The sequence below is a fragment of the Prinia subflava genome, chromosome 8 (assembly GCF_021018805.1).
Source record: "Prinia subflava isolate CZ2003 ecotype Zambia chromosome 8, Cam_Psub_1.2, whole genome shotgun sequence".
NCBI lineage: Eukaryota > Metazoa > Chordata > Aves > Passeriformes > Cisticolidae > Prinia > Prinia subflava.
The window spans coordinates 24,997,043-25,011,866 of record NC_086254.1 but is presented as its reverse complement, the minus strand read 5'-3'; the positions used below and the strand labels follow the sequence as shown (position 1 = coordinate 25,011,866).

Here is a 14,824-nt window from a genome sequence, read left to right as displayed (position 1 = left end):
TTGCCAACCAGCTGAAAGCAGAGTAGGAGCAGAATAAGTGAAAACACATGAATGTGTGATGTGTAGCCCCATTCCAAAACTGTATTACAGCATTTCTGTTTTACTGCTTACACGAGAGTCCTTGGGAAGGTCTCCTCCCTGGCTGGATGTGGGAAGCAGGAGTCAGTGGGATGCACAGAGACATCTCTTCCACCAAGCAGGCTCAGCGTGCTCTGAGTTATTGCAATGCATTGTGCCACATTACTTGTGCAAGACACTTCTCTCAGGAAGGCTCAGGCTGTACTTTCTACCCTTCAGGAGACGTCTTCTGGGAAGGGGAGAGTACAAAAAGTGTAGGAAGGGCTGGCAAAACAGGTGCAACAAACAAATAAATTATTGATGGGCACAAGGACATCCTATGGGTTTTCATTGTAAAATACATTTTCCTCTTGCTTTCTTGCTGCCTGCCCCATCAGAAGTTAAGGTCTCTGTTAATTTTCAATCAGAGTTGAGTCAGGCTTAGCATCTTGCTTTTCATCTCCTGTGTCACTGTAGCAAGTTAAGGCACAAACCACCCAGCAGTGATGTCTTATTCTTAATGAAGTCAAGAAAATGCTTACCAATGTCTTAGACAAAATCAAGATTTCCCTGGCCTTACACTCCAGCCTCCCCGAACACATTCTTTCTCTACAAGGTGATTTGAATAATGTTCACCTTCAGTTTTTATGAAGAGAGCACATTGGGGCAGGCCAAATTCAATGTGGTTGTTGAGTTCAAAACCAATACTTGCATCAAGGTTATTTTGGTGTTGTGGTGGGGCTTTTTCTTTTTCCCAGCATTTGCTGGATTGTAGATGCAAACATACACATAAAACCTGGCTGCAGTAATCTTTTCAATTAGAGAGATCATTCTACATACTCAGAGAGATTAACATGCTGCAACTTGAAAATCTGCAGCTTTTAGGTTCACTCTTGGATGCCAGCATACTACTAGAGATTTGGAGATAACGACAGGGCATTAGACAGTCTCTAAATCACAGCAATTATTTCTGATGAGAATAAAATGAAGATAAAGCTGAAAATAGCGCTGCACTTTCAAAGGAGTGATTACAGGGCCTAAACCCTGGGCAGTGAGGTATATGGATTTTAGCAATATGCAAATGGAATGCTGAGCAGAGCCTTGCATTTGTCGTTCCTTCACTGCCAAAACCCAGCACCCATGGCATGCCCATTTTGAAACTCACCATTTAAAGGATTAGTGAGAGGGATACGATCCCAACCACACCAAACCAAGTGTGTTTTCTTGCTTAGTGGATGAAAGGGCAGCTTCTGCTTTCTGTATTCTCCTGCACACCCTCACCTAAAGCCTCCTTACTCAGCAAAGTGTCAGCTCCAGCCATGGAGCCTCTGAGCCTTCCAGGGTACCTGGATCTCTGGCTGCTTCCCTCTCACTCTTTCCCCCCTCTTTAACACTAGAATAATGTTGCCAAGTGATTTGCATTTGCCGTAAGAAAATGGTTGGGTTAAACAATTCAAGTTTGAATTCTGTTCCAAAACACACGATCATTTGCAGAGCTTAAAGAGAATTACAAACACTAATTGAGTCTGACAGTGCGCCTGCGATGGCAGATAAAGAATATTAAAGCCATTTCACTGATAGGGAAACAAGGGTAGGTAAAAGGAATATAATTTCCCTGAGCTCACACAGAAAATCTGTTATGAGGGCGAGAGGAGCACTCAACATTTCTGGTTCTCTGGTATCATGTCCTATGGAAGAGAAAAGCCCTCCACGAAATTGCAGTCTGTGGTTATTAATTTCTGTACTGTGAGGACCTGGGATCTTGTTTTCAAAATAACATCTGCTAAAATACACAGGCTAATAGATACATCTGCATTCACCAGGAATATTGTAGCTCCACATTTGGATTTCCACATGCAAATCTTGAATTAGTCTTCTAACAAGTTCATTATGTGAACGATGTCTAATTTGCACATGCTGTTTTGGCAACTGTCTGTGCAATTTTGAACACGCAGGACTGCGTGCCTGCCCTTTGGAAACCAAAGCTCTTTAGCAACCCTTCATGAAAATTCTCTATTTTTCTGTCATTGAATTAAGCTGACCTGAGAACTGGGATCTCTTTTATTTTATTATTATTATTATTATTTAAAGGAAACCAATAGAAAATATTACAAAAGACATCCTTAAAAATGAGTTAAGAGCCTGATTGACTTTGAAACTACTTTAGTCTTCCAGTTTTTAAAGAGGTTTATTCTGATTAACTGACCTGAATGTTAACAGAACTGGAATTTTAATTTGTATTCAGACTGTAAGAATATCATCCACTCAGATGAGACAGTGTTGTTTAATTAGGTCTAGTAGTTAACTCAGAAGAAAGTAAATGTACTGCTAGAGGTTTGGAAGGCTGCTACATGCTCCTGGGATTTGCAGGAGTTTGGAGAAGCTTAAAAATAAGAAGTCAGTAATTTTAGGAATTAGAAATGAGTGCTTAGAAGGTATTGGAAAGGTTCTGCAAAGTCTGTAGTCAGCATCTTTTAATCTTGTGCCTCCCATTAGCGTAATGACCTTGGAAAGATTTGAAATTTTGCAGTCCAATCAAGTAAATCATATATATGTAAGGTTCAATTTCTGTGATTCCAGAGAAACTCCTCAGATATTATGATAAATGTGCTATCTAAAGTATCTTCCACAGTACTCTCTGTGTTTCATTTATGATGCAAATGAGCTGTGAAAATTAGAAGTAATGTATATGCCACCACTAGCAGCCATTAATAGCAGTAGGATATTATCTTCACAATTATAGTTTGAGTCTTTGCAGTTTTCTTTATAGTTGATAAAATATATATATGTATTTTTTCAAATTGCTATCCCCACATAATTTAATACATCATTGAGACTTTGCTTCTGGTTTGTTGTTGTTTTTTCTTCATTGTTGTTATTTTGGGGCATTTTGGTTTTAATTGAAAGAAACATTGCAAATTACTGACTGACATATTTTTGATGAAATGACAAGGCAAGCACAAAGGCATACAGAGCTGACAAAATGAGATAGAAGAGGGAACTATTCTTTAAAGTTATAAATGTGAAAATTGATTCAAGAACGCTAGCTGTTTTCAATTTTTTATTACAACATACTTTATGGACACCCATGTTCTTACAAACTCGAGCTTATGTTCTGATATGAAAATATAATTAACACTTAAATTGACACTTTATGTCCTGCGGAGTGGAATTTTTATATTCCCAAATGTGAGCAATTTGTAAAGAAAGATGGTGGCAGTGAAACATCTCAACCTCTGAAATTGGGGCATCCTCCTGGAGGGTTTGCTGGCACTGGTGGCTGATTGGATCTGCCAACACTTAAAAATGCAGGAATGGATTTTAGGATGGGGCTGGCCAACTCCAAGGGCTGCTTCAGTAAGGGTTTGTGTGTCACCCTAAGGCAGCTGCAGGTGCTCTTCAGGCACCTTTGGGACGAGGCTGGAGAGGGTTGGGAACAGGCTGACAGCTCTGCATGGCTGCTTTGTGGTTTTCCAAATACGCTGTGGAGGAACAAGTCCTTGGTCGGGCATTTGGAACTGCCCTCAGTTCTCCTGCAGTGCCACACTGGAAGGGGTTTTGGAAAGAGTCACATTTTCAAATTGCCAGTTCACTTTTGTTCCCCGTGTTCGTGCATATTCCCTGTGTTTTGCTGGCTGCCGCTGCAGAAGATATCTTCTAGACCAAAAGCTCCTCTCAAACTTCCTCCAGTAAATGGAAGGACTCTCTTCAGCAAAGCAGCACAAGACCCCTCCAGAGCTGTTGTTGCTATTTCAGAGGTTTGGGAAGCCGTCACAAGCGAGATGCATTTCTGTAAACACCCAGCAAACACCCTGCACAGCCAGCCCTGAGCTCTCTGTGCAGGGAGAGCAGGGGCTCCAGCACAGCTCAGTCTTTGTGGCAACAGCAATTTTCCAAAGCCAGCACAAAAATGTCTCTTTGAGAGCTGGAAAGGTCTGGAAGAGAAAAGGCATTGCTGCCTCTTGGGGAGGAAACTGTGGCTCCCAGAACAGAGGTGTCACTGCCATCATTCCAATGTCCCTTGTCAAACTCCACGAGCACAATGTCAGACCAGATTGCTCACTGGGGCTTTTTAGGGGCATTTTTAGATTCAAACTTGTCTGATTGTACAGCAGCTTCACACTTACACCTGTGCTGAGGCAGCAGTGAAATGATGCAGCTCTGTTTCCATCGAGGTAGCAAAACAAAGCCTCCTTTAGCTCAGCAGAGCAAAGGAAGCAATCACAAATCGTTGTTCTCTGGTGGCAGCAAATTCCTACCAACTTGATACAGATGCAAACAGAGGCTTCAGCTGGGAAGGATGATCGAGATGAGCAGGGACAGACTGCATCCCATGCATGCAGAACAATGAAATTACCTGGTAGCACTTCACCCAGCCACAGTGTGCAATGCACTGGAACAGCAGTGGAATGCACTGTGCTCTTCATTCCTCGTGTTTCACTGGGCTGCTACAAAGTCTCTCTCTTCTTTACCATGCAATGACAATAATCTTATCAACATTTAAGAGACTTTGCACCGTACTGAAGAGCCAGCACAAATGACTAGGTAGCCCAAGGAAGGCACAACGGGAATTATCTGAAATTAAATACTGTAAGAAGAAAAGATTGAAGAAAAAGTGGATTGGTTTTGTGTGGGACAAAAGATTGAGGGTGGGCATGATAACAGCCGAGTGCAATGGAGAAGGTTAATCTAAGGAGGGTGATGGTTAGTGGTTTCCCTTCTCCACTGGAGCTGGGACATCACCTTAGGAAGAAATCAGGTTAATTTGCCGGGGAAAAATTTAGATTGGATATTACAAAAACCTTTCTGCTTATCAAGAGAGTTAGGTGGTGGAAGAAATTCTCTAGGTTAGTTTTAGATCTCATTCTCTGAAAGGTTTCTAAGGCTGTGTTACACAGACACAGAAGACAGTGGTACACCAGGGATGATCCCTGTGTAGAACTGAGACTGCACAGCATGAGGAGAGGACATGCAAAGCTTGTTCCAGTTCATCCTTGTGCTCTTCTTGTCCAAAAAAATTGAGGTATTTGGCCTAGGGAAGGTGTGTATTCAAACAAGCCACTAACCTGACCCAGTTTCATTGAAAGTTTTATTTTATTTCGGACAGAAATGGGAGGCAATAGGAAAAGTTTCATTTCTGGAATTATTTCCCTTTTAATTTTCTCCAGAGTAAATCACATATTTTTTCTACACGTTTTCAAATGTCTGCATCAAAACATACATTTTGAGTTTACTAAAATAAATGTAAAAACCTGACCAAAAAAAAATCCATATTATTTTGGGAAATTTCAGGATTTTAGGGGGTTTTGTTCTTGTTTGGAAAAGGAGCAAACTTCAGAAGCTCTAAGTCATTTGTATCTTGGAACAGCTCTGCTCTCCACAGCTCTGGTGTGATCTTTGGCCCCTGGCAGCTGGCAGGGCTCCTCGGGGTGCCCAGGGGAGGCTGCTCTGCTCAGAGATTCCAGAGCTCCGTGGGCTGCACTGCGCCTCCTGCGCTGCTGCCTTGACCTCAGCATGGCCAGTTCCTGCAGCTCCAGCCTGGGAACGTCTCCTGCAGCTCCTGCTTCCTCTTCCCTGCTTTGACAGAGGCTTTAATCGCCCCTGTAGGTTTTGAGAGAATCTTTATTTCATTTAGGGAAGGATGAGGAAAAAGGATGAGAATCTCAGAGGGTTCTGTGACTGAGTCATGGCTCAAGTTCAAACAAACTGCTGGAGTGGTCTGGCAGCTTCGGGGGCTGCAGCTGCAGCGAGTCCTGCAGCAGGAGCCCGACGTGTTCTGAGCTCACTGACACCCAGGAGCTTTGAGCAGATTCCTCCAGAGCAAGCCCAGACTGGCGAGGCTCATTTAAAACATCAGCAGCCATCTCCTCATGCAGCAGGCAGCTAAAGAAATAAGACTGGGCAGATGAAAACCCCAGGAAGGTAATAGAAGCTGGGGGAATGGAAGTTGGTGCCTGAAACAATTAAGAGTTCAGAGGTGAGTCAGAGAAAAAACAACTGCTTTTTATTAAAAATTCATTTCAATTTCATGGGCAGGCTGGAGAAGTAATTCCAGCAGAGTCTGACTTCAGAGAAATGCCTCCCAGATAGCAGGATACAGGACAGCTAAACGGCACCAGGAAGACACAGGACAGAAGTGTTGTTAAAACAAACTTCTTCCTGGCCAAGGAGCACTGGAGGATTGAATCGCAATGTCCTTGGTGCAGGGAAATTTACAGGCTCCTCTGCAAAAATTCCTCTCGCCAAACTCTCCAAAATCGTATCAAGTCTAATATCTGTGGAACCAATGATGCACCAGGTTTGAGGCATTACATCACCGGCACCCGGCTCCATTGGCTGCTCCTACCCTGAGGACAAGACATTCCTTCCTGCACCTCTCCAAAGCTGCTGCTTCTCAGGAATTAACTCTTCCAAGTGTATCACCTTGAGATAATCTGAATTTCTGACTGATGCTCGTAGACAGTGTTTAATACAAGAGGTGTTGTTAGCTTGAACCTGCAAAGCAGCAGCCGTGTCTCTGCAGTTCGGATTGTTCCTCAACCTTCACTGCAGAAAAATGAACTGTGTATTTTCTGCCCTTCAGGAAAAAAAAATCAGATTGTCAGTGCTGTTATAAAAAGGAGAATACACTGAATCAAGGATACTATGCAACATCGGTAAATAAGGAATTTATACAAGAAATAGAAGGGCTGCTGCTGCTGCTGCAGTGTGAAAAAATTCCTCTAAGTAGTTAATTAGATTAATCACTGGCGCTGCAAAAAAGATGCTGCAGATGCAGGTTAGCGCTGCCTTGCTTGAATTTGTATTGCTCTATTTCAGGTTGCATCCAAAAATAGCTGGTGGATCTAGACAGTGTTGCAGGAAAAAGAGTGGGGTACATCTGTGTGTGTATATATTTTGAGTATGTGTGTTCTTTCCCCTTTCCAAATTTCCAGTTTGCCTAGTAAGTGTGAGAAATCAGTTTCATAAGATTACTGCCCAAAAATCAGCTGATGAAACCCATTGCATTCTAAGTAATTTGGTTATATAACTTTTCCAAAAAGAAAAAAAAAAAAAAAAAATCCCCGCACACAAAAAGATGCAGGGAAGTTTCTGGAAGATCATTTCTTGCCTAACTTTTTTTTTTTTTCCTTTTTTTTTTTTTTCCTGAAGAAATGTTGTTCCAGGGAGTGTCTGACTAGTTCTGCAGCTTGGCAAAAAAGCCAGACGTTACCTCATAGCTGCGGCCAGACAGCCCATTTCTATGCCAGGCAACCACTGCAGAAGCACAGAGCACAGGGCCCTGCTTGATTAGCACTTCTGCTGTTTCGAGAGTCCTGGAGTGTTTTGTTCAAGGTGGGCTGCTGAGAGGGGACTCGGTGTGCTTTTGTGCAAATGAGTGTGAGGCAGGGGGTGTGTGGGGCGTGGGCTGGGGGCACAGGGGGAAGGGAGGCACAGGGACACAATAGGGGGAAGCTGCATTAATATTCTGTGTTCATGTTATCTTTGGGAAACAGGATCTGTTTGATTTGACCTGGTCAAAAAATAAAAAAAATAATAATAAAAAAAAAATAAAGACAACCCACCAAGTACTGCATCCTAAAGGTCAGAGGAAAAGAAAGGGATGGAAAACAAAGAGCTGTAATGACAGAGCAGGTCAAACTGAATTAAATGTTTAATTGCCTCCCTCGTGTCTCATCAAATAGCTGTCTTTAAAGCAAGAGGGATCTTTTCTTCCAGCAAAACTATTACCAATTCATCACTGAGTTGGAAAGTGACGAGTGTTTGTAAACATTACAGTCAATATAATTTTCTCATCCTCTCCCTCATTGTTGATTTACCTTGTTTGACTGGATCATTTACCCAGTAAAGCTGTGTCTATATCCTGTGTTCCATAAATGCTGGGGTCCCTGCACAGAATCCCTGCCCAGCAGGAGTGTGCTGTGCTTTTCAGTGAACTGCACCCTTTGCACAGGAGAAGGGCAAAGGGCAGGGCACGGAGTGGGCAGAGATGCTCAGCCCTGCACCTCCTCCTGGCAGTGTCCTGGGACGACTCCTTGCAGCAGCTGAGCTGTGGTTCAGTGCTCTGGAATGGAGTCAGGCTGTGCAGTGAGCTGGGAAAGGGCACGGTGTGTCCTGGAACAGCCCGGGTTCACCTCCTCGTGTCACACACAGCTGTGGGGACGCTGTAGGGCACTGCAGCTCCATGGCCTCTCCTGGTGCATTGCCTCTGTTCTTGTAAACGACAGCAGAAACTTCTGTTTGGGACAGAAGAAACACATTTTAATAATTTTACTTTATTGGGTGACAAGATAAGTGCTGATAAACTCACCTTTCTACCTGAGAGTACTGCATGATTGTCAGCAAATTCGATATCAGAAAATGTGTGGGTGTGGATTATCTTTAGTAGTCAGTTTGCCAGATGACAGAAGTTGTAGCTAAAGAGGTAAAATTGATTTGGTTTGGTCACATATAAAATCAGTGTCAGGATCAAACCCTTAACAGCTCTTAACTCCCAGTCTTGTATTTGACCCCTAATGCAAGATACGCACCCGTGGGAGGCACAGATCAGTCCTTGTCCTAAGACAACTTCTACTGAAATTTCTAAATTTCTTCCAAGCCTTTTTTCAGGGCTTACAGGGAAAACAGATTCCCAGAATTTTAGGAATGTCAACTGGAAGTTGCAAGAGGAGAGACTAAAGTGTTACACTAATGGACTTGGGGCAGAAGTGGGATCCGTCTGACCCAGTTAAGACCAAGTCCAACTGCTCTAAGGCCCAAGGACATGTGTCAACACCGGGGATGGGGAAACCACAAGGGGAGTTTTCCCAAGATTTACAGGAAGAGATGTGCTCTGGATGTTCCCAACTGCTCACAAGTGGGCCAAGAGGCTGCTAATTCCAGTGGAGAGCAGCTGCTCCAGCCAAGGGTGTCACAGACATCTCCTGCAGGGCCATGCTCCTCAAGATCCTGGAGTATCACTCGGGTTTTGTGCTTTCTAGAAGTGTCAGAGGCTCGCTGGGGACACTTGGCTGCTTGGTTGGGTGTGTGTGCTGTGACAGTGGTGGGTGTGGGTGCCTGTATCAGTAACACCCATTGCCTTAGCAGAGCTTTCCTGTGGTGCCGAATGCAGCTGATTCCCTGGATTGCAGGGAGCCCCACAGGGCTCTTTGGAGACTCCAGTCACAGGGCTGCAGAAGAGAAAAGGAAGGAAATTGCTTTTCTCTTCCTTTTTGGCAAATGAGAAGTTGGAGCAGGAAGCAGGGTGGATTGCTGGGTGCTGTGAACTGTGCTGGCTCTATCCCTCTGCATCTCTCCCAAGCTCTTCTCGAGATCATTTAAATACATTTAAATCCCATTTTACAATCACCTTAGGACCAAATAATTTTGAGGCCAAATTTCCTTTTCAACATAGTTAAGTTTAGTGTAGAGTAAATTTCCTCAAATTTTGGCTTGATGCTTAAAAACACCTTGGCACATGAGAGCAAACCCTAAGCCACTCCTGGCTCCTCTTTTTCCCCAGTGTGAGGGGATTTGCTGCTTCCCATGGTTTCACATATCAGTGATGACAAAAGAATATGGACAGCCCAGCTTCCAGGGGCGTTCTGGGCTCCATTTGGGAAGCTCTGTGCCTCATTTGGCTGCCTTAGAAAACCTTGCTGAGCTCACCCCATGTGGAGCTCCTGGCAGGCCAAACAGGAGGGCAGGGCACAGCTCAGGGTCAGTGCTGCAGGGTCCTTGCACAGGGTTTGCACAGGAGGAGGAGGAGGAGGAGGAAGAAATGTGTGCTAAGGAAATGCAGCCGGAGGAATTTTAGGCTTTGGAGGTCAAGGTGCAGAGTGAAAACCTCAAGGACAGTTTCAATCCTGAGCACTGGGTTCATCTTCCCAGCACACTGCAGATGGAAGGGTAATCTATGGAATAGGAGTGGGGAAGTCAGTTAAATGTATTTACAGTGGAAGAAATGCATTAAAAAGTAGAAATCCCTGCCTCTAACCAGATCATCCCTTCCAGACAAATTGGAAGCAGTTGGTGATGGACAGAAATAAGAACCAGCCCTGCTTGTCCAGCTCAGGAACAGCGAGGTGCCACTCCCAGATGGGGTCAGGACAAGGTTTTATTTGTGCAGGGAATCGGAGAAGGAGGAGAACAATCATAGGATACCAGGAGCTGGGCTGTGCTCGTGGGCATTGCCCATTGGGAAATGGGTATGGATGGAGCTGTAGTTTCCTTAGAAGATAACAGAGGTATTAACATTAAAGAGTAGAGATTGTTTAGATTGTTTGGGGAGCAAGAGAAAGGAATGAGAGGAGAGAGAGCTATTTGAGAAGGAAAAGGATTTATTAGCCTTTGAAAGTGGGGATCTGAGAGAGACTGGAATGGGGCTGCTGTGTCATTATGGGCTGCAGTTGGAGATGTTTCAGAGAGTAAACTGGTAATAGAAATATTTTATAGGCCACCTGACCAGAAAGAACAACTGGACTGTGAAATGACTGTGCAAATAAAACAGGCATGTAAAAAGGAGAGAGTGGCAGAATTGAAGGTTTTAACTATGAGGCATAGACTGGAATACATTAAGAGAAGGGAAATAAGGCTGGAGGTATGTTTGCAGATCAGACACAGACCTGCTTTCTAATTCAGCCTGAGCATCAACTGCACAGCTTGGCTATTACAAAGGGACTGCATGAGGACAGACACAATAGGGGAGAGCCCTGGGGAGGCAGCTTTGACAGGCTCCAAGGGGAAAAGATTTTAAAGGTGGATAGTGAGGGAAAAGGATAAAGCAGTAAAAAAAAAAAAAGAAATAGTCATTTTGGTCTGAGTGGCTTTAGATCTTGAATTTCAAATGTTTAGGTTTTATTTGTCTTACAGTTCCACAGAAGCAATCAGTAGTGTGGAATCATGACCCACTAATGAATTAAATCCTGGAATCACCCAGCTTTATCCCAGGTGGAGCTGTCTGTCCTTAGCCAGGCCTGGGAAACAGGGCCCGTAATGAACCCCTGGCCCCACTGACACCAACAGTAAAAGTCAGGTTTGATTTAACGAGGCCGTGGCTTCATGCCTGATGCTCATAATCTCCTTGGGCAGGAGGGTGATTAGGGAAGGTGAGAGCAGCAGAGCTGGTTTGAAGGGCCAGGGAGGCTCCCCAGGGAGAGGGAGGTCTGGGATTTCATTGCCTGCCATGCACAGCTCCTAAAGGGTCATCAAAGGGTGAGACCCCTGCTAAAGGTAAAGATGAATCTTTTCTAGGCAGGGTATTGTATATGTACATGTATAAAGTGGCCAAGGAATAGCTGAATTTTGAGTGGCTGTCATGAGTCAGACACTGTTTTCTTGTAGCCCATATGCTTGGCTTCACCTCATATATCCTCTCTGATTAAAAAAAAATGAAGGTAAATAGGATGGCTGTGGGGATTTGCAGACAAGTCCAAAATAGCTGCACGTATGACATGTATTAAGGTATTAATTTTACTACAATTGTGGAGATATTGCCAGAAAGTAGCCTTCTTGTTTTATTCCTTTGTATTAAAAAAGAAAAGGTAGAAAAAAAGTGTGTGTTTAAGGGAAGCAGAAGGAAGAGGTTGTAAAGAGTGAAAAGAAACCTCAAACCCAACAGGTGTCAATGATTCACAACTCTCTTAGTCACCATTGCTGGCTGCATGAATCAATAGAAGACTGCCTATTAAAAAAAGATTCAGCCTTGGTATAAAATATTACCTGATAACCAAGCAGCCTTATTCAGTGAATGCCTCACGAAAGACTCAGACTGAGGCCCCCAAAGAGAGACAGGTCAGTGCACAGTCATTTAGCAGGGAACCAAAAGCTGAATTTTAAGAGTCCTTATGTAGACATAAAAAAGTGAATCTGCTCTTGTTATAAATAATAATAATAATAAACTGAAGCCCCATCTCGTGTGGGCAGGCACTGCCCAGGCCTCCAGGGCAGCTCTGAACCACGGCCACTGTCAATCCAAACACAGGCACTTTGACACTGTGTGGGTTCATGTTTGTGCACAGCGAGGGATGGAGCTCTGCCCGGAGCCAGGCACTCTGCACTGGCACTGCTGCTGGCAAAAATGTTGGGTTAACTCTGAATGCCCCTTCCCTCCTTTCCTGTTGTCCCCCAACTTTGCAATTTGGCAGCCAACATCCCTCTCCTCCCCAAATACCACTAAAAGTAGTGACTGTTCAAACAGATTTTCCCTCAGTTGGTAATATTTTTTTTGGAGATGAGATGTGCATGTGTTCATTAAAACTGAATTTTTTTTTCAAAAAGAACAAACACGATCTGTGGTGATTGTCTCTGAGTTGCTAATCCATTTTTCCACCTCCTTTTCCTTTAACATTTGGTAGAGAGTTTTCATCCATTCTCGATGGAGACTACTCATCAAATGAGTCTTCCAGCAGCCCTGGCAGGGTGTCATTTTTAATCCCTCTTTACTCCAAACAACATAAGGGCAGCAAATACTTTCAGTACTTTGGCCTCTGCTGTCCATGGAGTGGGAGCTGCTGGGATGCTGCAGCCTGAGAGGGCTGGGATTTGTGTGCAAGAGCCAAGCGTTGATCTGCTCTGCTGATGTTCAGGATAATTAAACAACAGAAGCAAAATTATTAATAAGGTTCTTTTTCCAAGGCATGGAGAAGGCTGAAGGCCTGGAGAGGGGCCACTGAATTTGACTAAATAAACGTAGCAGAATAGGAAGATTTTCAGCAATTATTGGCTCATTTTTTCCCCAGGCTTTCTAACCCGTCGCTTTAACTTACTGGCTTAAGACACTCCTTACACCCACATCACATTTTGCCTTGGGCCATTCTGCTGCTCTTGACAGCTGTCTAGGGCAAAAGGAAATCACCCGACCACAAATGTTTTCTCATAACTTCATAACAAGGGAATCTGAAGAAGTCAAAACCTTGGAGGTTCAGACCTTGCTTTAAAAAGCGAGATAAATTTAGGACCCGCAGTGGAGGCATTGCCCTCTGTCCCCTGGCTGTGTATGCAGCTGGGCTGCACTCTCCACGCATTAGCAGCAATTAGCAGCAGTCTGAAAACTGCTGAAGTGCTGAGATGGTCATTGGAAGACCAATCACAGCCCCAGTGCTGCATTTTGGTACCTGGTTGGTGATGCAGGTCCAGGGAGAAGTGCTGGGAGAGGTGGGACTCCAGCAGTCCTGGCTGCTGAGGGATGGCAGTGCCCGGGGACAGGGGGCAGGGCACGTGGGCACAGCTCTGCCATGCCAGGAGGGAAGGACAGGCCCAGCTGGATGATGAATGCTCAAACTAAAGCTAAACCATGCTTGGCAGTGGCCTGGCTGCTGAGTGTCCCAGGACAGGGAAATGGGAAGGTGCCTTTGAGCCCACTCAGCCCTCATGAGCTGGGTCAGAACAGCACAGCTGCAGTGGCAGCCATCCCATGGCAGGGCTTTGATGCCTGGCAGAGATTTAGGTTCAGTGAGGGCAATATCAGCCCTGCTGTAGGTGTTCAGTGTTTGCTGGACATCTGAAACGTGCTGAGCGAGGGCTGTCTCTGAGAGAATGACACTAAAGGGACTGGGAACAGACACAGAGCCTGACACTGTGCTGAGGGACATCAGAGCTCAGTGGTGCTCAGCGTGTGCTCCATCGTCTGCCCATGGCCCCTGCAGCAGGTGCATCAAGCAGTAAGTGGAAAATAATAAAACCCTTGCCTGTCTTCCCACTCAAGGGGCAGACAAGCTGGCAGGCTCCAGGAGCAGAAATGCAAATCAATGAGCAGTCAGTGTTCAGGGTCTTTTGTTTTCTCTGCAAATGGGTGCAAGGGAGTCTTGGGACTGCTTTGGGAAGGTCAGGGGTCCTTTAAATACCAAAAGCTTGAGGGTTCCAGCTGCATCTTGCTCAGATGTCCTGTCTGAAGACAAGTCAAACAACGAGCTGCCTTTTAACTTCTTGCTGTTTTATTTAGACCTCTTCTTCCTTAGGATCTGTTTCAAACATGTACACTCAGTCATTCTTCCCCAGCCCTGTCCCCTTCTGCACAGAGGGAGAATGGGGAGCCTGTTGTGGTTTTGGTGTGAATGTGACTCTGCCTGTCTGAACTAGCAAGACATTGAACATCTTGCCCAAGGTCACAAATAATTCACTGTCTTTCCCTGATGGTTTTCAATACAGCATGTGCTCCAGCACAAATCCTCTCTGGAGAGGATATATTGCAGTTTTACTGCCTGTATATGATGACTTTCCCCTTTTTTCCCTACAATTACCAGTGTACCTGAAGACCTGGATTGAAGGAAAGTTGTGATATTGTTCTCAGGAATAATCTGTCTGCAAGTTTGAAAATGGTTGAGTATCTGAGCCTTTCAGTCTTCACTTTTCTTTCTCCCAACTTGTGTTGGAAAAATCTTGAAGGGATGTTCCTGTGGCTCTGAAAGGTGCTGCCCAGTGTGGTTCCAGTGGCTGTAAGCTCAGCAGGGCACACCCTGACCCCTTGGAAGAGCAGTTGGAGCTTCATGGCACTGCTCCATCCAACAGGGACAGAAACAGAACTCCAAAGCAGTAGCTACACCCTATTAAGAAGCGTAATTAAAATTTTAATTACTTCTGAAAATAGTGGTGTCACTGGCTAGACATGCAAATCCCACTGCAAGCCAAGTGAGAAATTCAGGTTTCTGGAGGACCCTTGGGATGAGTGGAGTGAGAGGCTGGAATCCTGGTGTGAGGGGCAGTGGGTGCCCCCTGCCCACTCTGCCTTCCCTCCCTGGCCAATCCCCCTGCCCACTCTGCCTTTCCCTCCCTGCCCAGATCCCCCTGC

At 44.8% G+C, this 14,824-nt stretch overlaps 1 long non-coding RNA gene across 1 annotated transcript in view; it reads left to right on the top strand.

Annotated features, from left to right (window-relative positions):
• Positions 1 to 7,213: 7,213 nt before the first annotated feature.
• Positions 7,214 to 14,824, top strand: part of LOC134552988 (uncharacterized) — a 39,461-nt gene continuing 31,850 nt past the window's right edge. The window contains exon 1 of the long non-coding RNA XR_010081001.1: positions 7,214 to 7,392. This is a non-coding gene — a long non-coding RNA (uncharacterized LOC134552988). The remainder of the gene's footprint in view (positions 7,393 to 14,824) is intronic.